The sequence below is a fragment of the Piliocolobus tephrosceles genome, chromosome 20 (assembly GCF_002776525.5).
Source record: "Piliocolobus tephrosceles isolate RC106 chromosome 20, ASM277652v3, whole genome shotgun sequence".
Lineage (NCBI taxonomy): Eukaryota > Metazoa > Chordata > Mammalia > Primates > Cercopithecidae > Piliocolobus > Piliocolobus tephrosceles.
Window position 1 is genome coordinate 49,160,572 of NC_045453.1, and position 21,621 is coordinate 49,182,192.

The 21,621-nt window shown below is 39.2% G+C and overlaps 1 protein-coding gene across 1 annotated transcript in view; it reads right to left on the bottom strand.

The window, feature by feature from the left end:
* The window catches only part of SPTLC3 (serine palmitoyltransferase long chain base subunit 3), a 164,599-nt gene that overhangs the window by 142,570 nt on the left and 408 nt on the right, over positions 1-21,621 (bottom strand). The gene's annotated exons all lie outside the window — the stretch shown is intronic.

The following is a 21,621-nucleotide window of genomic DNA, read 5'->3' on the forward strand; positions in this document are numbered from 1 at the left end:
AATGAAGTTTCAAATAAAATCTGAAGAATCAGCAGGAGTTTACCAGGAATAAAAAGTCTTCCAGGCAGAAGGAAGCGCTTGAGGAATGGCAAGGAGGGTGTGGGGTAGGGTAGCTCATGGATAGTGAGGGGCAGGCATGGCTGAATGTCAATTCCAGGAGGAGGACCCCCATTCACTTAGTCCATTGCTAGTAGCACCCCAGTTCCTAGAACAGTGTCTGACATGTAACAAGGGTCCAATAAATATTTAATGAATGAAGGAACAAATATAAGAATGAATAGGCTGGGGAGGTGATGCAGGGCTGGTAAATTGCGATAAGGATTACAGCTTTGATCTTAACATGGAAAGCTACTGATGAGTTTAAACAAATGGTAACCTGATCAGGCATGGTTCTTGAAAGTAACACTGGAAGATGATGTGGTAAACAGATCTCCAGGGAGCTCCCATATTCAGTGATTCACAGTGATTTGTGGTTAGTCATTTAAAAATCTCTTTTATATTCATGGTGGAAGAAAATTTGTTGAGGCCAACTTACTCAGTTGGTTCTGGAATTTCAAGTCTCTGACCAAAATTCGAAAGGATAGTCTCCTAAATTGCACAGGAATGAACCAACAACAGGTATGTGTTTTGACATCATAGTGTGGTGTGCCCTGTGGCATTTCTTCACGGTAGGGGCAGCCAGTGACTCATGGATGAGTTATTATAAGGGTGGGGCTCCTGGAGGCACATGCAATGTGGTTGACAGTCATTTGGCTGAGTTCAGTGGACTGAACTTGGATTACAAACCACGGTTTTTCTTTTTGAATCAAAACAAACCAATTTCTTCTTGCACCTCTTTGCTGAGCTGCTATACCTAGGTCCCACCCAAAACTTCCTGTCCCCTGATGCTAGACCAAACAGGGACTGCTATTCAGCCACATGTAGAAGCAGAAAGCTCTCTGACTTAGAAAGAGAGAAACTTGCCAAGGATTCAGTGGCTGTTCTCTTCTCTGTGTGTTTATTAGGAATTGCTGTGTGGTTGCACATACCTATTCTGTTTGCTTCCCTGCCTGTCACCCCATATAACCTGGTTCATCTTTTGGTTTCCTTTGAAGATAGAATGTATCCTTACAGATTACACTTAGTTGAAATACACAAATTCCCTGGCTGAAATCTTTTGTTTGCACTGAAAGCAGCACATGTTATTTCACTTTCCATGAAAGCCTTTTGCTTCCATGAAAAATTAGTATATTGTCTCCAAACAACTAATTCGCTAAGAAAATGACACCACAACAATTTATTCATTTGCTTCCAAAAAGTCTAATAATATCCATGATCATAATATAATTATCTGATTAATTATTTTCATCAAGTGCCACATAATATAGGAAAAAATAACCTCTCCCAGAGCAAGGCTAATCTTGACTACCTATACTCCTGAATCAACCAGCTTTGTATAACCAGGCATGTTTTAGCCATCATAGCTCCTGAGTCAAAGGGAATGAATGGGTGAAAAGCATAAGTCATCTGACCAGAATATTAAGATTGACATTACACTTATCAAAAGCAAACTGATGCCTGTGACTTGTTTAATTCAACGATTGAATCATGTTCTCAGGTCACCATGTGGAGTACTTTTATTTCTGAGTACTATACTCAGTCTGTAGGGACGTGATTCAGTTGTCTTGCTAAGAATGAACCAATGGGAAAGGATGGGTTCTTAAAGAAAAGGCCAGCCCCTCCTGTCATAAGCTAACAAACTAACCCAAGATGTACTTCAGCTGTGGGACATCTCCAGGTGCCCCAAATCATTTGCATGGGTGGGCAAATAGTGTTAATGTCAGGGGCTCCTATGGAGTTTGTGTTTGGTTTTGTGATGTGTAAGGCAGTGTAGTGTAGAGGCAAAGGGCACAGGCATGTCTTGCCCTAGATTGATCCTATTGAGATGTTGGGCAAGTGACTACACCTGTTTGAGTCTCTGTTGCTTCCTATTTTAAAATAATAGCCAAATAACTTCATCAGCAATAAAGGATATGAGTGTCCCAAGGCTGTGTTCCAGGTCTGAATATCACACTTTCATGAGAGAACAAAGCATAAATAATTCAGCTTTAAAGGAAGTGGAAGCTAGTTACTGTTGTTGGCTTTGATCCCGGTCTTAACACAATGCAAAACCAGTAGAGAAGAATAGTCCATTCTTATCTTGTATCTACTTGTTTGGTTAGTCTAATAATTCCTAAATACTAGTCTATAACACTTTAAAGACACGTACTAAAATTTTCACTGATGTATGGTAAAATTTTGATATATATGTGTAATATAGAAGTATATGATGCTTACAAATATATACATATGTGGACATCTTTAAGGGACTGTCTCTTAATTAGACATCGTGTCCTTAATATCTTTTAGGGTGAATTTATGCACGATAGTGACAGTGGATAAGGGGTTATTGGATCTTTTGAATCGTGGCAGAATAAAAACTTTGGTACAATATAATTCACTTAAAAAAATCACAGGTCTATAAAATTCTGAAGTCTGATTCTACTGGGCTGAATCACCAGACATCAGCCCTCTGAGCTTTCACACTTTGTGAACAGAAACTTCTGGTCCTATTGAGAAATGTATTACTAAGATCTTAAAAAAATCACATAATATGGTTCTCTGAGATCTGAGATCCGTTCTGCCATTATTATTCTAATATGTAAGAAGTTCTGGAGCCAAGTTTCCTTAGGACTAATTATCAAAGTAGGCGGTTGAAAAACATGTAATGTTGCAAGAACCCAAGAGTTCCAACCATGTTATCAATGCCACCGCCTTGGGCAAACTCAGCGAAGGAAACAAGGAGTGAATTGACTCGTGTTCCCTTGGGTCTAGAAGTAAGCATTCATAATGTCAGGTTTTTAAGAATAGAGCTGAGGCTGGTCAAAGACTCAAAAGAAGGTAATTCTGAGAAATATACGTCATATAAAACATAAAGACGTGATGGCAAAGGTAAATAATTTTTTAAGGGAGATTTGTAGAAAATGTTGCTATTTGATATGCCATGTAAAATCACTTTGCTGCCTACCTATAAAAGTCTTAGGTAGAAATCAGTATTATTCTTTGAGGCTTTTAGAATCACATGGATTTTAAAAATTTTTGTAAAAGTGATTCCCAAAGCTGTTCCTCTGAGCAGTTTAATAACCAAATTGGCACTTTTGCGTGTGCGTGTGTATGTGTGTTCTGAAATAAATTACTGAAGAACAGAGGCTCAGATTTTTTTCCTTCCTTCCTGTTCTTATGAAGGGAAGTTGTATGCACTGAATAAGGGTTTGACAGGTGTCTGCTGCACCCAGTCCTTGGAGGCATTCCTGAATGTCGAGTCGGCATGTCTGGCATTATAATATTATCCAGCTCTGTCCCTATTATCCATGTGGTTTTGCTCTCACTTTTCTGAGCCCCATTTTCTCATTCTAAAACAGGTCAGTAGCATTTGTTCTATCTACTTCACAGCATTGGATCACTTTCCGGACCACTGAGGGTACAATGAGATCCTGGATGTGAAAGGGATGTACAGACATAAGGATCATTATAGTTGATGCCGAAGGTTAAAAGGGTAAAAATTGGCCATGTTTTATAAAAATAACTGTCTTAATTTTGGGTTCTCCAGGAGCAAACCTGTATAAAAGATTCAAATACAAGCTGTTTATTTGGAAGGTTATCCCAGGAAGCACTGTTAGAGGAGGAGAGATGAGCCAGAGAAGGGAAGGAAACCAGCGAATGGTGTGCTCTTAAGGCAGTTACCAGTGTGGGCAGCTGGAGCTCACTTCCACTGGGGTCTGCGGGAGACAGTGTAGAACACACCTAACAATTATCTTTCTTGAAGGGTGAAGCTGCTGGGGTATTTATCATTCAGCTCCTACCAGTCAAATGTTGAGCACTGCTTCCAGGGGTGTTGATTCCCTGGCACTTTTGGCCTGGTGCCCATAAGGGAAGAACAGGCTCCAGTTCCTAGAACAGTGTCTGACACATAACAGTTTTTCAGAAAGTTCTCAGAAAAAAGGCATGGGAATTGGCCATTGGAGATGAGGCTGTGCACATGGAAATGGTAACCGCCAAGAGTAGAAGTGGACATGGCACCAGCAGGGTCTGCTATGGTCATCTGAGTTTCAACACTGCACTTTGTTCACACCTAACCTTAATTTCTTAATATTATTACACTCTACTGTTCAGTTTGTTTTTATTTGAAGACGTAGTGGTGTTTTATTCAAGTATATTTCTGTCACTGTGTGTTAAATGTTTCTGCAGGCCAAGGACATGAACAGACACTTCTCAAAAGAAGACATACATGTGGCCAAAAAGCTTATGAAAAAACCTCAATAACACTGATTAGAGAAATGCAAATCAAAACCAAAATGACATACCATCTCACACCAGTCAGAACGGCTATTACTAAAAAGTTGAGAAATAACAGATGCTGGCAAGGTTGCAAAAAAAAGGGAACACTTATACACTGTTGTGGAAGTGTAAATTAGTTTAACCATTGTGGATGACAGTGCAACGATTCCTCAAAGAGTTAAAAACAGGACTACCACTCAACCCAGCAATCCCATTACCAGGTACATGCCCAAAGGAATATAAGTTGTTCTACCATAAAGACACATGCACACATATGTTCATTTTAGTACTATTCACAATAGCAAAGACATGGAATCAACCTAAATCCTTATCAATGACAAGTTGAATAAAGAAAATGTATTACATATACACTGTGGAACACTATGAAGCCATAAAAAAGAATGAGAGTGTGTCCTTTCCAGGAGCAGGGATGGAGGTGGAGGCCATCATCCTTAGCAAACTAATGCAGGAAGACAAAACCAAATACCATATGTTCTCAGAAGTGGGAGCTAAATGACTAGAACACATGGACAGGTACAGAGGAACAACACACATTGGGACCTAATGGAGGGTGGAGGGTGGGAGGAGGGAGAAGATCTGGAAAAGTAACTAATGTGTGCTAGACTTAGTCCCTGGATGATGAAATAGTAAGCACAAAAAACCCCTGTGACACAAGTTTACCTATATAACAGGCCTGCACATGTACCCCTGAACCTCAAATAAAACTTTTAAAAAGAGGTTTCTGCAGGCCAATCAATATGCAACCTCTTGTCATATTCTGGCACTGTTTCACCAAAGAAAGGGCAGAGAGGGACATAAGGCAGATTCTTACAAGGGTCAATATTAGTAATAGTGCACATTTGTAGAGAACTTCCTCTGGTGCCTACGCTGTTCTAAGGCTTTGCATGCATTATCTTATTTATTTCTCACCACCACCCAATAGGGTAGGCACTACTATTAACCTCATTTACCAGGTGAGAAAACTGAGGCACAGAGAGATTAAACTGTTTATGCAAGGTCACACCACTGTGAAGCTGGGATTCAAGCCCAGGAAGTGTGAAAGGAGGTCCTGTTTCTAAGTTTTATGTAATGATGCAGGTTACTAGGGTGATAGGGCTGTAGGGTGAGGTTACGTGATATTAGGAGTCAGAAGATCCTGCTTTCACTACCTGCCAGCTGTGTGGGTGATCATCTGATTTCTTCAAACCTTGGTTCCTTATATGTGAAATTTGAAAGTCTATTGCAAGGGTTGACAATATTTAAAAAAGGGTGAACACATAGTAGTGTCCTTATGAATAGTAGCAATTATTTACCTCTAATAATTATTTTCTCTGACATGGTGATCTGTGACATGCAGAAAAGGAAGTTTTCTACATGTGGCTCTTATTTTGGGCAATAGGAAAGGAGTGCCTTTGCTTGTGACATGAGACAAATACAATTTCACAATATCAATTTTGAAATTGATACTAAAGAAATTTGCAATAGCAGACATTATTTTAAGGATCATCAAACTATTATAATTCCTGGTATTTGCTTTCCTCATGTGTTCAAGAAGACAGGGGATGGAGTGGAATTGTAAAGATTACTGAACTAAGTTCCTTTCCTGCTGGAGAGATTATACTAAAGACGAAAAGGAAAATAGCTCCTGATCCCTGTGGAATTATGAGTGTGTAGCAAGAGAATTTCTCTAGCAGACAGCCTTCTGATGAGCTCTTCCTTTACTTCATTAGATGATGATTTACACATTAGCCAGTTCTCTTCTACAGAGATTAAACTCTTTAATTTTAAGTGAGCAGTTTTAGTTCATCTTTTCACAGTCAAAACTATATTAGGAAACTTTCTCCAAAAAAGTAATCAAAAGCCAATGTAGGTCAAAACTCATTGAATGATATACTTCAGACTTGTGCATTCCATTGTATGTAAATTTTACCTCAAAAGAAAAAAAAATCTATAGAAAAATATTGAAGTTAATGGTATGCATGCTGAAGGGTTTAGAAGCGAAGTGTATTTATTCTACAACTTCGTTTGAGATGCATAAAACATATGGATTGATGGATAGATAGGTAGATATGTAGTAAATCTATAGCAAAATGCTAACTGTAGAATCTAGGTAGTAGATATACGAATATTTATTTAGAATTGTATAAGGTTTTCTATAAATGGGCAAATGTTTACAGTAAAAAGGTGGAGGAGAGGGCATTTCATCTAGTGATAAAAGTACAGGTCCTGTGACAAGATTGTATTGCTAACTATATGTTTGATCTCAGGCCAAGTTTAGTTAACTTTTGCATGACTAAGTTTACTCATCTAAAAAATGACAGTAGTAACAGTATCAACCTCACATGGTTGTTGTGAGAGTCAACTAAGTTAGTAAAGTTAGTAAAGTTCTTAGCATGTAGTGCAATGTAAAAGTTTGTTAAATAAAAGTTTTTTTTTTTTTTTTTAATTCGGAGTCTCTCTATGTTGCCCAGGCTGGAGTGCAGTGGCCAGATCTCAGCTCACTGCAAGCGCCGCCTCCCGGGTTTACGCCATTCTCCTGCCTCAGCCTCCTGAGTAGCTGGGACTACAGGCACCTGCCACCATGCCCGGCTAGTTTTTTGTATTTTTTAGTAGAGACGGGGTTTCACCATGTTAGCCAAGATGGTCTCGATCTCCTGACCTTGTGATCCGCCCGCCTCGGCCTCCCAAAGTGCTGGGATTACAGGCTTGAGCCAGCGCGCCCGGCCAAATAAAAGTTTTAAAAGTCATCTCATATGTGGGTCATTCATGGGAAAACAGATCTCATTTACTTTCTTGGACACTCGACTCTGAGAATGCAGAATTTTATTAGAAGCTGTTGACAGCCCTACACACCTTGTGAGATTAGTCATTTTCCCTCAAATCCATGCATATTTCATCTCCTGCTAAGATGCAGCAGGAATGATTGAGATGAGTTAATAATATTTCATTTCTATTTTCATTTTCTTCAAAAAGTTCCACTGCTTAAAGCATGCTCCATACCTCCAAGCTTGGAGTATATCACCTCTGGATAGCAATACAGAAGCATATTGCTACCTGGTCACCAAAGTAATCTAGTGATTTCGTGATTTTTAAAAAGATGGTAGTAAATAGTAGCCATGCTGTCCAACAAAGCTTAGGAAACCTGTGAATGAATTAATAAGAGATTATATACTTTGAAGTTTACAGAGAAGTCTGCGGATCATGTGAGCAGAGCTTTCTTAGTCTTTTAGAGATCTAGGCATGTGAAATGGGAGTTCTTGCAAAGAACAGATTAGTAAAAATAGGTAGTCTTTATTCATTCCATAAATATTATTGAGTTCCTATTACATACAGGCTGTGGTCTAGGTATTAGGGATTTGGTAGTGAACAAGATAGGAATTCCTGCCCAGGTGGACCCCTCACAGTCTAAAAGTGGAGGCAGGCAACAGATAGGAAATAAATTAATGTGTGCATGCATGTGTGCTTATGTGTGTAGGTATATGTGTGACTCTGTGTGTGGGTGTGTGTGTGCATGCGCACAGATGTTTTTAAATGCTAAAGAGAACAATTAAGTAGGAAAGGGGCTAGGAAGTGGCGGGGGGTGGGGTGGGTAGTTTGCAATTTTAGAAAGCATCGTGAGCCTGAGTCCCACAGAGAAGGTGCTATGTGAGTGAAGACTTCAAGTGGGAGAAGGGTGAGCCCTGTGGATGTCTGGGGAAAGGGTGTTCCAGGATGGGGAATGAGGAGTGCAAATGCAAATGTTGCAGGTGGGAGGACGCCATGGGTGGCTGACTCCAGGAACAGTGAGGAGGCTGTGCAGCTGGGACAGAGTGAGCTCAGGGAAAGTAGCAAAATATGAGTCACAGATGATCTGGCCAGGCTGTGGGGCCTTATGGTCATAGTAAGTATTTTGTTTTTTGCTGTGAGTGAAATGGTAGCCATGGGAAGGATTTGGGCAGAAGAATGACGTCTCTGGATTTTATTTCAGCACGAGCACTTGCTGCTGTACTGAGAAAGTCTAGTGGATTGTGGTGGAGGGGAGGGTGGAAACAGGACATGGTGGTTTTTAAAACATGCTCATGAATTATTTGCTACTCTTCCCATTAAGAGACAGGCTAGTCCCCTCCCCTTGAACCTGGTGGGCTTGTTTATGGCTGCTTTGATCCAGTCCACAGTCCTGGCTTGTCTCATCCTTCGGCCTTCCCAGCCCAGGTGGCAGGCATGACACTGAGGAGGCAGTCTGGAAAGCGGACCCTCCTGGCCCAACTTCTCCAGCCTGGCCAGTTGAGTCATCCTAGCAGAGGCCCTAGATACCATGGAGCAGGGGAGAGCTGTCCTCACTGTGCCTTTTCTGAATTTCTGACCAGCAGAATCCACTAGCATAATAAAATCATTGTTTTATTCTATGTGTTGGGCTGCATTGTTATGTAGCAATAGACAGTGGAACACAGATAAAAGAGATGGAGCTCCTGCAATATTTTAGGTGAGAGATAATGGGGGCTAAGACCAGGGAGCTGCTGAGGGAAAGGTGAGAAGTGGTCAGATTCTGGATGCGCTGTGAAGGTAGGCTCATGTTTTACTGAGATATAGAATGTAGAATAGAATGAAGGAGAAAAGTCATGAATGGCACCATGGTTTATGGCTTGAGCCACAAGAAAGATAGAGTTACCATTTATTGAGATGGGAAAGACTGTAAGGGAAACAGTTTTGGAGAGTGGGAGGAGGAAACATCAGGAGCACTGTTTGGTACATATTAAGTTTGAGATGACTTTTGATTATCCAAGTGGAAAGATCAAGTAGGCAGTCAGAAATGCCTATTTATGCATATACATTTATATATCTACATAAATCAAGTAGTCAGTTGGAAATGCCTATTTTATATATATATCTACTTATCTATATAATTTATCTAATCTATCTATCATGATGTGTTAGAAATAATGCTTGAAGTTGCAAATGAAATGACATTCTGATAGTTGATTTCTCAGTAAGGCAAAGTTTACTTCTGCAGAAGGGTGCTGCTCATTAGTTTGGTCACCATGAGAGCACATCAAACAAAGGAAAGCAGCAGATTCATCCCTAAAACATTGCGCTCCTACTGCTGTGTGCAGTCTCCATTGGCTAGAGTTGGACCACACAATCTAAACTGAACCCAGTTGGCTAACCTGAGACATGCAGGGATGCAGTTACACTGGCAAGAAGACAGTTTTGGCAGGGGTGGGGAGGGTGGAGGGGGTTTTGTGGGGGGGCCATTGCAGTTGGAGGAGGTAATTTACAGAGTGAGTAGCAGATGTGGAATGTGGGCTCTATAGGTAAACACTGAGAGGAAGGTTGTTTCCCAGGGCAAGGGAACACAGAGAGTAAGGGAGTCTGGCCTTGAAAGCAGGGAACAAAGGACAAGGAAACTGAAACAAGTTAACCTTTGAAGAAGAATGTCTTACTGTATTTAACTTCATGAGACAAGGTCAGATCTTCATGAGAGATATGTAGTTAGAAAAGAATAGAGGGGCATAGACTAAGCCTTGGGTCATTCCATTGTTTAAAGGTCAAAGAGAAGAGGAGGAACCAAGAATAGAAAATGCATAGGAAAAGCTAGTGATAAAGAGGAAAAGCAAGAGTGTTATACCCTGGAAGTCAAGAGAAGAATGCGCTTTAAGAACGAGAGAGTGATTATCTTTCACTAATGCTGCAGACAGGTCAAGTAAAATGAAGATTGAGAAGTCATCACGGGATGAAGGATTTCAAGGGTTTATGACTGTCATTTATTGAGCATCTACTATATACCAGGCATCGTACTGATTAGTCTTATAATAGTAGTAGAGAAGAAAGAGGTGACTGCAGGCTAATGTTAATAGATAATAATCATTTATTGAGTATCTACTGTATGCCTGATAGTTATTGGGAGTCTTACATATGCTGTCTCATTTATTCTTCACCATAGCCCCATTAAGAATGAATCAGAGACATAAAGTTACCTTCCTAATATGGCCCAATTAGTAAGTGGCAGAACTGAGATTCAAACTCAGTTCTATCTGATATCAAAGCTAGTGGTCTTTCCACTACCATTCCTCCTTAAGGAGTTCACATTTTTCTGGGACATCCTAAGGGGTGCAGGAGTGTGAAAAGCTACCACATAAACATCTTTCTGGGGAGTTCAGTTTCTTCAAAGTTTTAAAAGAGCATATAAAAATAGTTTTATAGCAAAATAAATATTAATATATGTAATAAGATGCAAACTTCTAACATAAATGAAAGGCTACAGATGCATGCCACCACGTCCAGCCAATTAATTTGTTTTTTAAAAGAAATGGGGTCTTGCCATGTTTCCCAGACTGGTTTCAAACTCCTGGTCTCAACTGAACCTCCTTCCTTGACCTCCCAAAGCTTTAGAATTATAGACAAGAGCCACCACACCCACCCTCTAATCCAATTTTTAAATAAATATCTAACACACATGGGGCTTGCTCCCTGAATCACTTTGTGTTATGTGCGATTTTCTCTTTTTTGGTGGATCAATTTGTGAATCCTTTACCCTGTCTTCTCTGGAACAGTTGATTTGCTGTTTTTTCTAGTTGGATTGTAAGTGCAGAAATAGCCTATTTTTATACAAAGTTTCAGAGCCAAAGTTTATAATCTGGAGATCTGAGGAAGTCAGGGAATACGTACATTCTCTGTGTAAAAAATTTTGCGGTTATGGACATATAAATTTTCATTAGAAAGTATATATCAGCTTCTCAAAGGAATTCTTGAACTCCAAAAGACTCACAACCATGAGACAGACAAATAAAAGCTGTGTATAACTCATAGGTAAGAGAATAATTAAGACTTGCACACAGCCTTTTGCTTGGGCAACTTTTGAAGGTCCAGTTAGACCAGATTTAGAGAACAATCATGGCGACTAGACTTTATGAATATATCACCTAACGAAGGTTTGTGCACCACTGCCTATGAAATGTGAGAGATGTGGTTTGGTCAATAAATATCATCAGGTCTCTAACACTTTGATGAACACTTTGGGACTTACTATTTTAGATTTAGGTTAGTCAAGGAAACCTAGTGTATGTAGCTGGTCACAAGAGTTCCTCAAACCTGCAGAGTCTGGGGTAATTGTTAACATATCAACTCAGGAAGTGAAGACAGAAGACTCATCTATCACTTTTTGGAAATATAAAGTAAATTAAATCGAGGTGAGCCAAGTTCTCTGAGCCATTTTTCCTAAAAAAATGAGAAAATAGCACTCTACTTAGGACTTCTTAGTCTATTTCCCACACTCTGTTTACCTATAGTTTAGAGGTTACAAATTGGTGTTTGTTAGCCATGTTTTCTTTAAATCCACATGATTTGAATTTTTAAAAATTAGATGCCAACCTTTAGAAATCATGAGATCTCCTTTCCTCAATTTGGATTTCCAGCTTCTTTGAAAAATTGGAAAAACTATCAAGATGGAACCTGTTCTCTCTCATGGAAACACCAGGCCTTGTTCAGTTAAACCCATTCTTATAACCTCCTACTGTCCTACACAAGGCCCTGCTAGCTCCTTTAGGCATTTGCAATCTCACTGCACTGTGCTCAGATGATCTTAAATGTGTCAAAACTCTTCAGGAGAGCAGGATTCAGACGGCACTGTGATAGATAGATGAAGCAGATTGTGGAGGATAATTTTGAATATTTCTCTGAGCTATGCTTATAGTGTTTTCCCCCCAAAATAGTTAATTTGAACTCCAAATCACCTGGAAAAGATTTCTAATATGGTGGCGGTAGATCTTTCTGTCGTAAATTTATAGATTGTTATACCTTAGAATTCTAGTAAAACTACATTAGTACAGACCAACTGAGACAAAGGTAGCCATACTTAGTAAAAACGTTAAGTATATTTCAAAATCAGCATAGTTGATTTCTTGCAGTTAATTAGGTTAATATCAATTTACCTCAACAGTGAGAGAAAATTTTTCCAGGAAGCTTTAACAAATAGATAAAATTAAGTTATAATTGGCAGATATTAAAAATACTTAAAATATGTTAATTAAGCCAATGAAACACCTGAACACACACACTTTATTGAGTCAACTCTTTCTTCATAGACAATGTAATATGTTACAGACCTCCTAAGGGTTAATAATTACACTTCAGATTTGGCAATTTTCAAATGGGTGTGTTTTTGCATTGGTGATATTTAGATTCATTGTGTTTCACTTTTACAGCTGGAAACTCATCTCTGGTTAGGGGCTTAAGCATACAGTCCTTATGCCAAACAAAACAGAAATTTATAACTTATTAAAATGCATCTTTGCCAATGATTAATAGGAAATGCATGGTCAAAGCAAACTCTTTAAATGTAAATATAAATTCAAGCACTGAAAATGGTTCTGAGATTGCACAATGACTTTTCTAGTCATTTTAAGGAAATATAATATCCATGTGTTCAGTTTTTATTGCTGCTTAATAAGCCACCAGCAAACTTAAAACAGCAATTATTTATTTGCTCAAGAATCTTTAATTTGGGCAGAGCCCAATAGGGACAACTTGTCTATGATCCATGCAGTATCAATTGGAGCAAACACACCCTGGAGTTGGAGGATTCACTTCCGAGATAACTCGCTCACACAGTTTAGAAGTTGGTACTGCATCTCAGCTAGAAAGAGAGCAAGCATACTGGGTTTCTCTCCTTGAGCTTCTTCTTGGGCTGCTTGGGCTTCCTTAAAGCATGGATTCCAAGAACGGGTGATCTACGAGGACTGGGTTCAAGCTGCTAGGTTTCTTGTAACTGACTCTCAGGAGTCCCAGATTGTCCCTTCCATCACATTTTTGGTCAAGTAAGTCATTAGGTCTAGCCCATGTTCAAGTGGATTAGAATTAGATTCTACCTCTCAATGGGAAATGCCCCAAAGAATTTATAACTATATTTCATCTAATGCAGGAGTGTCCAGTCATTTGGCTTTCCAGGGCCACATTGGAAGAAGAATTGTCTTGAGCTGCACATAAAATACACTAACACTAATGATAGCTGATGAGCTAAGAAATCACAAAAAAAGATCTCATAATGTTTTAAGAAATTCATGAATCTGTGTTGGTCTGCATTCAAAGATGTCCTGGGCCAAACGCAGCCTCCAGGCCGCATGTCGACAAGCTTGATCTGCTGCATCATGTCTAAGATATCAGTATTGCCAGAAAATATTGTACTAAGTGAAGTTTCTATTCAGGGAGGCCACGTACTCTTGAAAAAAGCTCCTGAAAGCCAGACTATCTCTTGAGCTCCAACTGGAGCTAAGTGTGAGTCTGCATGACTCAGAGTCACATGAGGTCAATTTTCTTTAGCTTAGAGTTGTTCAAAGTGAGGCATGGGGGTGGCTGGTTCACTAATGTGGTATGTCTGTGAGTGAATAACATCACCTATTGAAAGCTCAGATATGTGAAAGTTTGTGTCATTTGTGATGAGCTAAAATTTTTATTAAGAATGAAAAATCAGGAAAGCAAAACAACTCAACTTTCTTTTAATTTACACTGACTCTGCTCTTTAAGGCTGAGTCCATTGGCCCCTTCTCTCTGGAAGTGGGTATGAATCCCACGCCTAACATTATCTTGTGTTTACAGGGGAAGTGTGGACTAACGGATAAGAACTTAGGTTCTAGGATTGGATAAACTTGGTTTCCATACCTGGTTTTGACGCTTATAAGTTGGCGACCTTGGTTGAGTTACTAAAGCTTTCTGTTTCCTCACCTATAAAATGGATCCAAAAATAATACCGCATAGGAATGTTGTGAGATGATTAACATAAAGCACTGGGAATGCCTGGCACTTTGAAGAACTCAAGATACGTTAAAGATTATTATAATTATTATGTTCTTGATTACCTCCCAAATATTCAAGTATAGGCCAATACGCATCAGGTATTGGAGCTTAATGTCTTTCAATATCTTTAGTCACAGTGAAAGCATAAACACCTTTCTTTCTAAAAATATATTATTGATACCTTAGACAATTGGTATTATGTTCAGTTGTTAAATAAAGGTCTCTAAGCCTATTATAGAAAGTAGATAATATCATGGGGTCTTGGACCTTTGTTGAAGTAACAAGTTAGGATAAGGTGGATAGTCTAGAATTTATGTCCCAGTTTTGTTCTAGCTGTGTGACCTTGGGGGGAGTTATTTATGTTTTCAGAGCATCAGTTTCCTCATCTATATGAATGTAGCTAATAATATCCACTTTGCATTACTGATATAAGAATTAAATGAGGCCAATTACCTAAAAGGACCTGGCATGTAGCACCCACCAACAATTGATTTATTAGCTTTACCAGTATTATTAAACTGATCAAAATAACTAGATTATTCAAACTAAGTTTTAACTTGATTTTGCACTTAGTGCACAGAAACTGAGAAAATGGACTTTTCTTTCTTTTCTCATGGAAACTGATTCTAGCATATTCCTTTCCTTTGCTTTCCTGGCTTCTCTTCCCTTCTTTCTCTTCCTTTCCTTACCTTTTGTATTTCAAATTGTATTTCCCTCTCCATAGCTTTTGTCCATTCTTTTCTCTCTGGTGTGTGGGCTCTTTTTATATTCATTGCTAAAAGTTATTTATAGTATCAGAAAATTGCATTTTATGATACAAATTGTAAACATTTTACTGGTCTGTAATTTGCCTTTTGGTTATTTCACGGTGTTATTTTTGTTTTGTTTTTGCCATGCAGAAATAAATATTTGATTTTTCTGTAGTCAGATTGTTGACCTCCTATTTTATGGCTCCTGGGTATTATTTCACAGTTATAAAGACTTTTCCCATGTAAATATTATTTTAAAATTGATTGAACTTTAATAGACTAACAATTACCTATAATATTTATCTATCTGTTCATGTACTAATAGGAAACAATTATAATTCTTTTGGTGCCCAACATGATCCACTAGTTGGTAGTGCTAGTCACCCCTCATTATTATTATTTATCATAGTCTTTCCAATTATTCTTGCTTATTAATTTTCCACATAAACTTCAAAGTCATTTGTCTGGCTCAAAAATATGTTGATTTATTTATTGGGCTTACACAGAAACTTATGGGTTAACTTAAGTAGAATTAAGCATTTTTTTAATCCTGAGTCTTCCTCTACATGTGTTGTATGCCTTTCCACTTATTTTTAGTTTCCTTTCATGTCCCTCAGTAGCATTTTCATACTCCCTTCCAATTGATTTTCATTTTATTTAAATCTATTTCCAGGTCCTTCATGTTTCTGGTGCTACTGTAAAGGAGTTTTTACTTCAGATATGCTTTCCAATTGATTTTTATGCATTACCCTTTATGATGTTTCTTGCCATATTAAGTTTTAGATTTTTTTATATAGTTAAAATTTGCTAAGCTGTTAATGGTTTCTGGTTTTTCATCTTGCTTGAGTGCAAAGGGAGCAAATTATGGCAATAATATTTACCCTTGATATATCCCTTTTCTCCTTTGCCAAACACAGTGGGTAAGCTCTGTTTATGTTGCTTAAAAACCTAATCCTGTCTTCTATGATGATTAGCCCATTAGGTCAGGGTTAATTCATAAACCATGCTCTAAAAGTCACCATAAGTAAAACTTACACAGTTTGGGAGAAATGTATCTGATCATGCTAATTCCCTTCTCAAATCTCCATCACTTGCACATATAAATGGTTATAAAAGACAATCTTGGTGCGTCCAGACCTTCTTCCATTATGGTGATTTCTTACTGCAAGCACCTGTAGCTCAGCTTGAGGGTTTTCTCTGCCATAGGAGTGTGCTCAGCCCATGTGTGGAAAGTCTACAAGTGCTGAGCCTCCCTCAACTGATGATGGACAGGAATTGGTTGACATTTATCTTTTTTTTTTTTTTTTTTTTTTTGTAATTTAGACAGCTTTGAGATGGGTTGTACACTATCTCCCAGATGTCCCCGACAAGTCTCAGTCCCAGTTGCCAACAATGGTAACCGGTTCATGAGTGTATTGGCTTCCTTCCCTTCTGTGCCTCACTTCACTATTTTTCCTCTGTGCTTCCTGGGTTCACCTCCCTAATAAATTTCTTGCACTCAGCTCTTTATCTCTGGGTCTGTTTCTTGGGGAATGTAAACTAAGACAAAGGCATTTTACAGTCTTTTCCTACCTGGTTCTCTCCATTAAGCATCCTGAACCTCCTACCATGAACTCATCTTTCATTGACCAAAGACATAATGATCTGAAATTTTATATCCTTCTAACAGCCTTTCCCTCTGCTGGAATGCCTTTCTATGCCTGTACGCCTGGCTACTCTGCTTTCAAGACTTGGTTCAAATGTCTCTCTGAAGAAAGTTGTCTTCCCAGCATAGGTCAGTTACACATTGCTCTGTGTTCCCATGCAAGGTCCATGTATTTCTATTGTGGTGGGCTATTTCCAAAGATGGTCACAATAATCTCTCCAATCCCTTACAACCTTTTTCAATGTGACTTTGCAGCTTCTCTCATGAAAAAAACAGCACCTGTTTCTCCTCCCCTTGCATCTTAGCTGGACTATGACTGGCTTTGTCTGCAGAATGTAGCAGAAATGTCCCTAGAACATAAAAGAGGTCTTATAGTTTCTATTTTTGCTCTCTTAGAAGCCAGTCATCCTGTAAAAAAGCCTGGGCTACACGGCAGAATAATGAGACCACATGCAGAGTGTGTCCTGGTGAAGTAGGCACAAGGTGCTTTGGACAACAGCTGGTAGCAAGGTCTGGGACATGTGAATGGGGTCATCTTGGATGCTCAGGCAAGTTGATCTGCAGCAAACACCACATGGAGCAGAGAAGGGCAATCCCTAGCAGCCCCTGCCTGAATCAAGAACAATCCAATAGCTGTTTCAAGCCATTGGGTTTTGGATTCGCTGTTACACAGGAATAGATAACCACAGCATTTATTATAGTGCTTACCATTAAATACTATAATTGTTTGTCTTTCTTTCCCACTTAGACTCTGAGCTATTTATAAATGGAGGGAGAATATTTTCATCTTAATGGCTGCAGCATGTGACACACAAGAATGTTTTTAAAATGATGAGCCCATGAAAACATGGGGATTCCTTGAGGAGTTCATGCAGAAACCTTGCCCATTGGGGATTGTTTTAAGGGAACAGGAGCCAAGAAACCAAGGCATTAGAAAATGAATACCAAAGACAAGAGTAGGATGAAGATTCAGAGCAGTTGAAAGGAATTTCTAAAACTTTTAGTGTATGAGTTCTCCTAGTAATTGGTGAGAATATTGACCTCTATTTCAATCAGGGGGTAGCCTAGGTGAGCCCCACAGACCCTGGTACTTACCACGGCTGTCAGGCAGCTACCACTGTTTGCAATTAAACTTTTAATCAGTCATGGCTCTTATTCTCTAGAATAAGTTTATACTACAGCAGAAGAGTAGCTTCAGGATATTGCAGGCTTCAAGAGGATATAGAAAGGTGGGGAGAACAGAAGTTCAGCTTAAATGGTTCTAAAACTGGAAATGATTTCCATAGTGATGCGGCTTAATCCTTTCTCTTCTTCCAGCATCTGCTGAGCACCACCTCAGCTACAGCACTGCCTCTCACTGTCTGCGATGAAGGCTCACTGAATTGAGAAAAGTTTCTCAAGTCATATGACCCGTTGTGCCTCACAGCTTCCTGGAATGCTTTGTGACCTTTCTTATGCCCTTTACTAACAACTCCTACATTCATCTCTGGAGTTCTTTTCCTGTCTTTTCCTCTTTGGCCCCAGGAATAAGTTCCCTATTTGATCTGCAATTACAATGTCTCAAGGTTCAATTTGAGTCTTCCCTGCTCTGAGAAGCTGTCACCGACCACACCAACCTGTGACTTCCTAGAACACACTGAAAAAGGAACTGGCTTTGAAGCAACATAGATTTGGGTTCAAATCCTGGCCATGCTGATTGTAATTCTTCAGAAGTTGCCTAGTGATTTTTCTTTCCCCATCCGTATAATGGACCGTGTACTACCACTTCATGGGGCTGTTTGGAAGGTACAGGAGATGCCCACCTAAAGTGCTTAGCCCTTCCTGATATGTAGCAGAACACTGATATTTATTATTATTTTTGCTCTTCTCCAACTTCCAGTACTAATGTCTATTTAGTACTCAAGTTATATCTGCTTTTGTCCTCAAGTTATGTCTGCTTTATGACAGCTCTTGTCCTTGCACTAGCATTTAACTTTGATGTGATTTTTTTAATGTTGATATAAGCCTTCTCCTAATACATAAGTTGTAAACTTCTTATTTATTTTTATATGTCCTAAGAATAACAGATGCTTAATAAATATTGGTGAAAAAAAAAGCAACCACGTGTTAGGGCTCATTACCTATACCTGGTAATATTCCAGCATTCAGGTCAAGAATTCAATAAACCTTGAATTAGAGTAACTCTAATCTTCAAACGTTTTTGTTTTCCAGGAAAGGGATGATTAGGAAAACTTTAAAAAAAATATTTTTTTCATCCTGCAGGTTTAGTTTAAGAGAAGAAAATGCAGACCCTATCCTCTTAAGAAACTACTTATGGGAAAATGCAATGGAGACATAAGGTCTACCTTTGTGGGTTTTGGTTTTCCTAATAAAAGTTTATGGCCAGGTCGAAAATAATTGCTGGGAATTAAAAAGCAATTATGTGGATAATAGCTGCAAAGTAATTATATGGAATTAAGTAAGGAATAGGAAATTCCTATTCATTAGGAAAAATTTTGATTCAATAAAAATTACAAGAAATAATAAGTTTATAGATTAAGACGGTAAGCACCCATCTGTCTGTAGTGTGGATATGCTCATGAGGAGGGAGAACAAATCCTCTAGTACAGTAGTCTTCCGTTAGAAGTAAAAGGTAGGAGGCCATATTGGGAATAAACAAGTAAATGGACTTAATCAGTGATGAAAACCAGTTTTTGTGCTTTCTCAGAACATATGAGGTTGAAAGAAAAAAAAAAAAAAACAGGAAAAATAGTCAAACTCCATAAAAGCTCCAGAAAGGAACTCTAGAAGGTTGCTAGAATGGAAAGGCTCTGGTCCTTGCCAGCTTTGAGACTGGGGCAGCAAACCTGCATGCTGGAGCAGGGATGGCAGCCTATGCTGGACCAGAGGGAAAGAGGACTCATGAGCACTGCCTAATAGTAATTTTCATATTGTTTGTTATGCCAGGGAACTCTTTGTCAACAGAATCTTGTAGGATCCTCTGATGTATAAAAGAGATAATGGTGTTGCTGTGTGGCTGCAAATAAGTGGGAAGAGAAAGGGTGGGAGGATCATTGGAGGGGCTGGTAGGATCTTAGATGCTGCAGCAGAGGACCTTAGGCCAGGCAGAAAGTGTTTGGGAGACCAGCAGCCTAGGATTCTCTAAGCCTTTGCAGACTGTTTCTATCCACAGGCAAGGCTTTTGGTCTAGACCTAGTTTGTTAAAGGGCCCCAAGGATCAAAACTAGTGGCAAAGGAACATGAGAGTAAAGACAACTTTGTTCCCATGATGGAGGGGACGATAAGCTCTCATTTGCTCTTTTACACTATGATCTCAGCCGGGATTTTTTTGTTTGTTTTCCTGAAAGATATTTTTCAAGCCGTAATTGAGGCTCTCAATGAAAGCCAATTGTAGCTTAGTGACACCTAAATGTGTCTGAGACAAGAGGCTCTGGATAGCCCTTCAGGAAGGCAACAGCAGCACTCATGTTTTCGACTATTCTTAGGGAAGCCTCAGTGTCCAAGTATATTTACAGTCTTGCAGCTGCACTTCATAATGAACCTTTAGAATCCTGGACTTTATCCTTACTTAGGAGTGGTTTTAACTGTCTATCTAAGTTTCTAATCTCATACCTCGAATGTGATTATAAAATCAAGATAAAATAAATAAAAGGGAGAAAAGTTTTGAAAGAGTCTCTTCCCAGATGAGATCCCTCAGGGTCAGAATGATCAAAAGGGTAAGTAGGTGAATAGCCTGTGAGTTACAGGCATTCCAGAGGCAAGGATCATCTTGAGTAGTGGCCTGAATTGATATTTAGTGATGCATAAGTGGTGGATATTACTGCAATTTCCTTCACGCAACTGACAGGAGTTGAGCACCTTCTCTTCATGTTGCTCCAGGTTTCAGATCCTCAGCTGGGACAGGCCAGTTTTGAGGTTTCAGATAGACATTTCCCAGGATCGGATAGTGCCTTTTGTTAAGAGGGGAATGCTTTTGGGGACCACAGCCTGTTTACACACAACTCAGGCTCCAGAGCTCCTTTAGCCTCTTCCAACTGCACACATGAATGTAATTCACTGAGTGGAGGACTGGCCCCAGCCAGACCCACCTGGCCTGTGATCTTAGAACAATCTGCCTTTCCTGTGGGTGGATACTTGCTCTCCGGATGACCAAATGATGGAAGATTGCATGAGACTCCCTGTGCCACTTCTCTTTCCCAATAGGAGTCTACCTGTTTGACTACTTGGGCTTGCTCCTGGGGCAGATGAGCTCACCCCCTACTGCTCAGAGCAGAGTGACATGGGGTGTCCTGTGGGGAGTGGGGAACTGCCTTACATAAGGACCTCACAGACCCAGGCTCTCTCTTAAAATAAACTGACAACTTTCCTTGAGTTCCTCCTGCCTAGTATACTCTGCAAACATCCTGGTGCAATAAAAAAAAAAAAAAAAAAAAAAAAAAAAAAAGGGCCAAGTTGGTAAATACTTACAAGTTTGTTTTACAGATGCTGTTCTGTTTTCTGAGTGCAGTGTGTCACAATGAGCCATGCTTTCTGAAGTGTTTGGAAAAGAATGTCTGTGACGTCACATTTCAAAGAAATACTGTAGCCTCAAATCAAGTAGTGAGCTATAACAATGCTCCACTAAACACCAATAATAACTCGCCTTTCAAAGAGAGATGCATTTCTCATGGACCTGGGAAGAATGCCATCTCCACCACATAATGTCAGCAAAATGTACTTTCACTTCCTCTTTTTCTTCTGAAGCATAATAGTTGTAGCAGGTCTCTTGGACTAAAACATATGCAAAGAGTTGGAGCCTTCATAATTCTTCCCTCCCCGCAAAATGCTTGAGACAAAAGTCTAGTAGGTACATTTGTATTTTAGGGAGCCTAAAGCTGTGTGAGTGTCTGTGTGTATCCTCTTTTGCATTCAGAAGACATTTTCTCCTTAATCCACACCTAAACTTTTTGGTAGCCAAGCACTTTCTATTAACAGAATCAACAGTCAAAATACATAAAAACACTTCATAAGATGAACTTTAAGTTAGGACAGTCCCAAATATCTTCACAGAGAAATATTGAAATGTTCAGGTAATTCAGAGAAGAGTAGGGGAGAGTGCCTCTT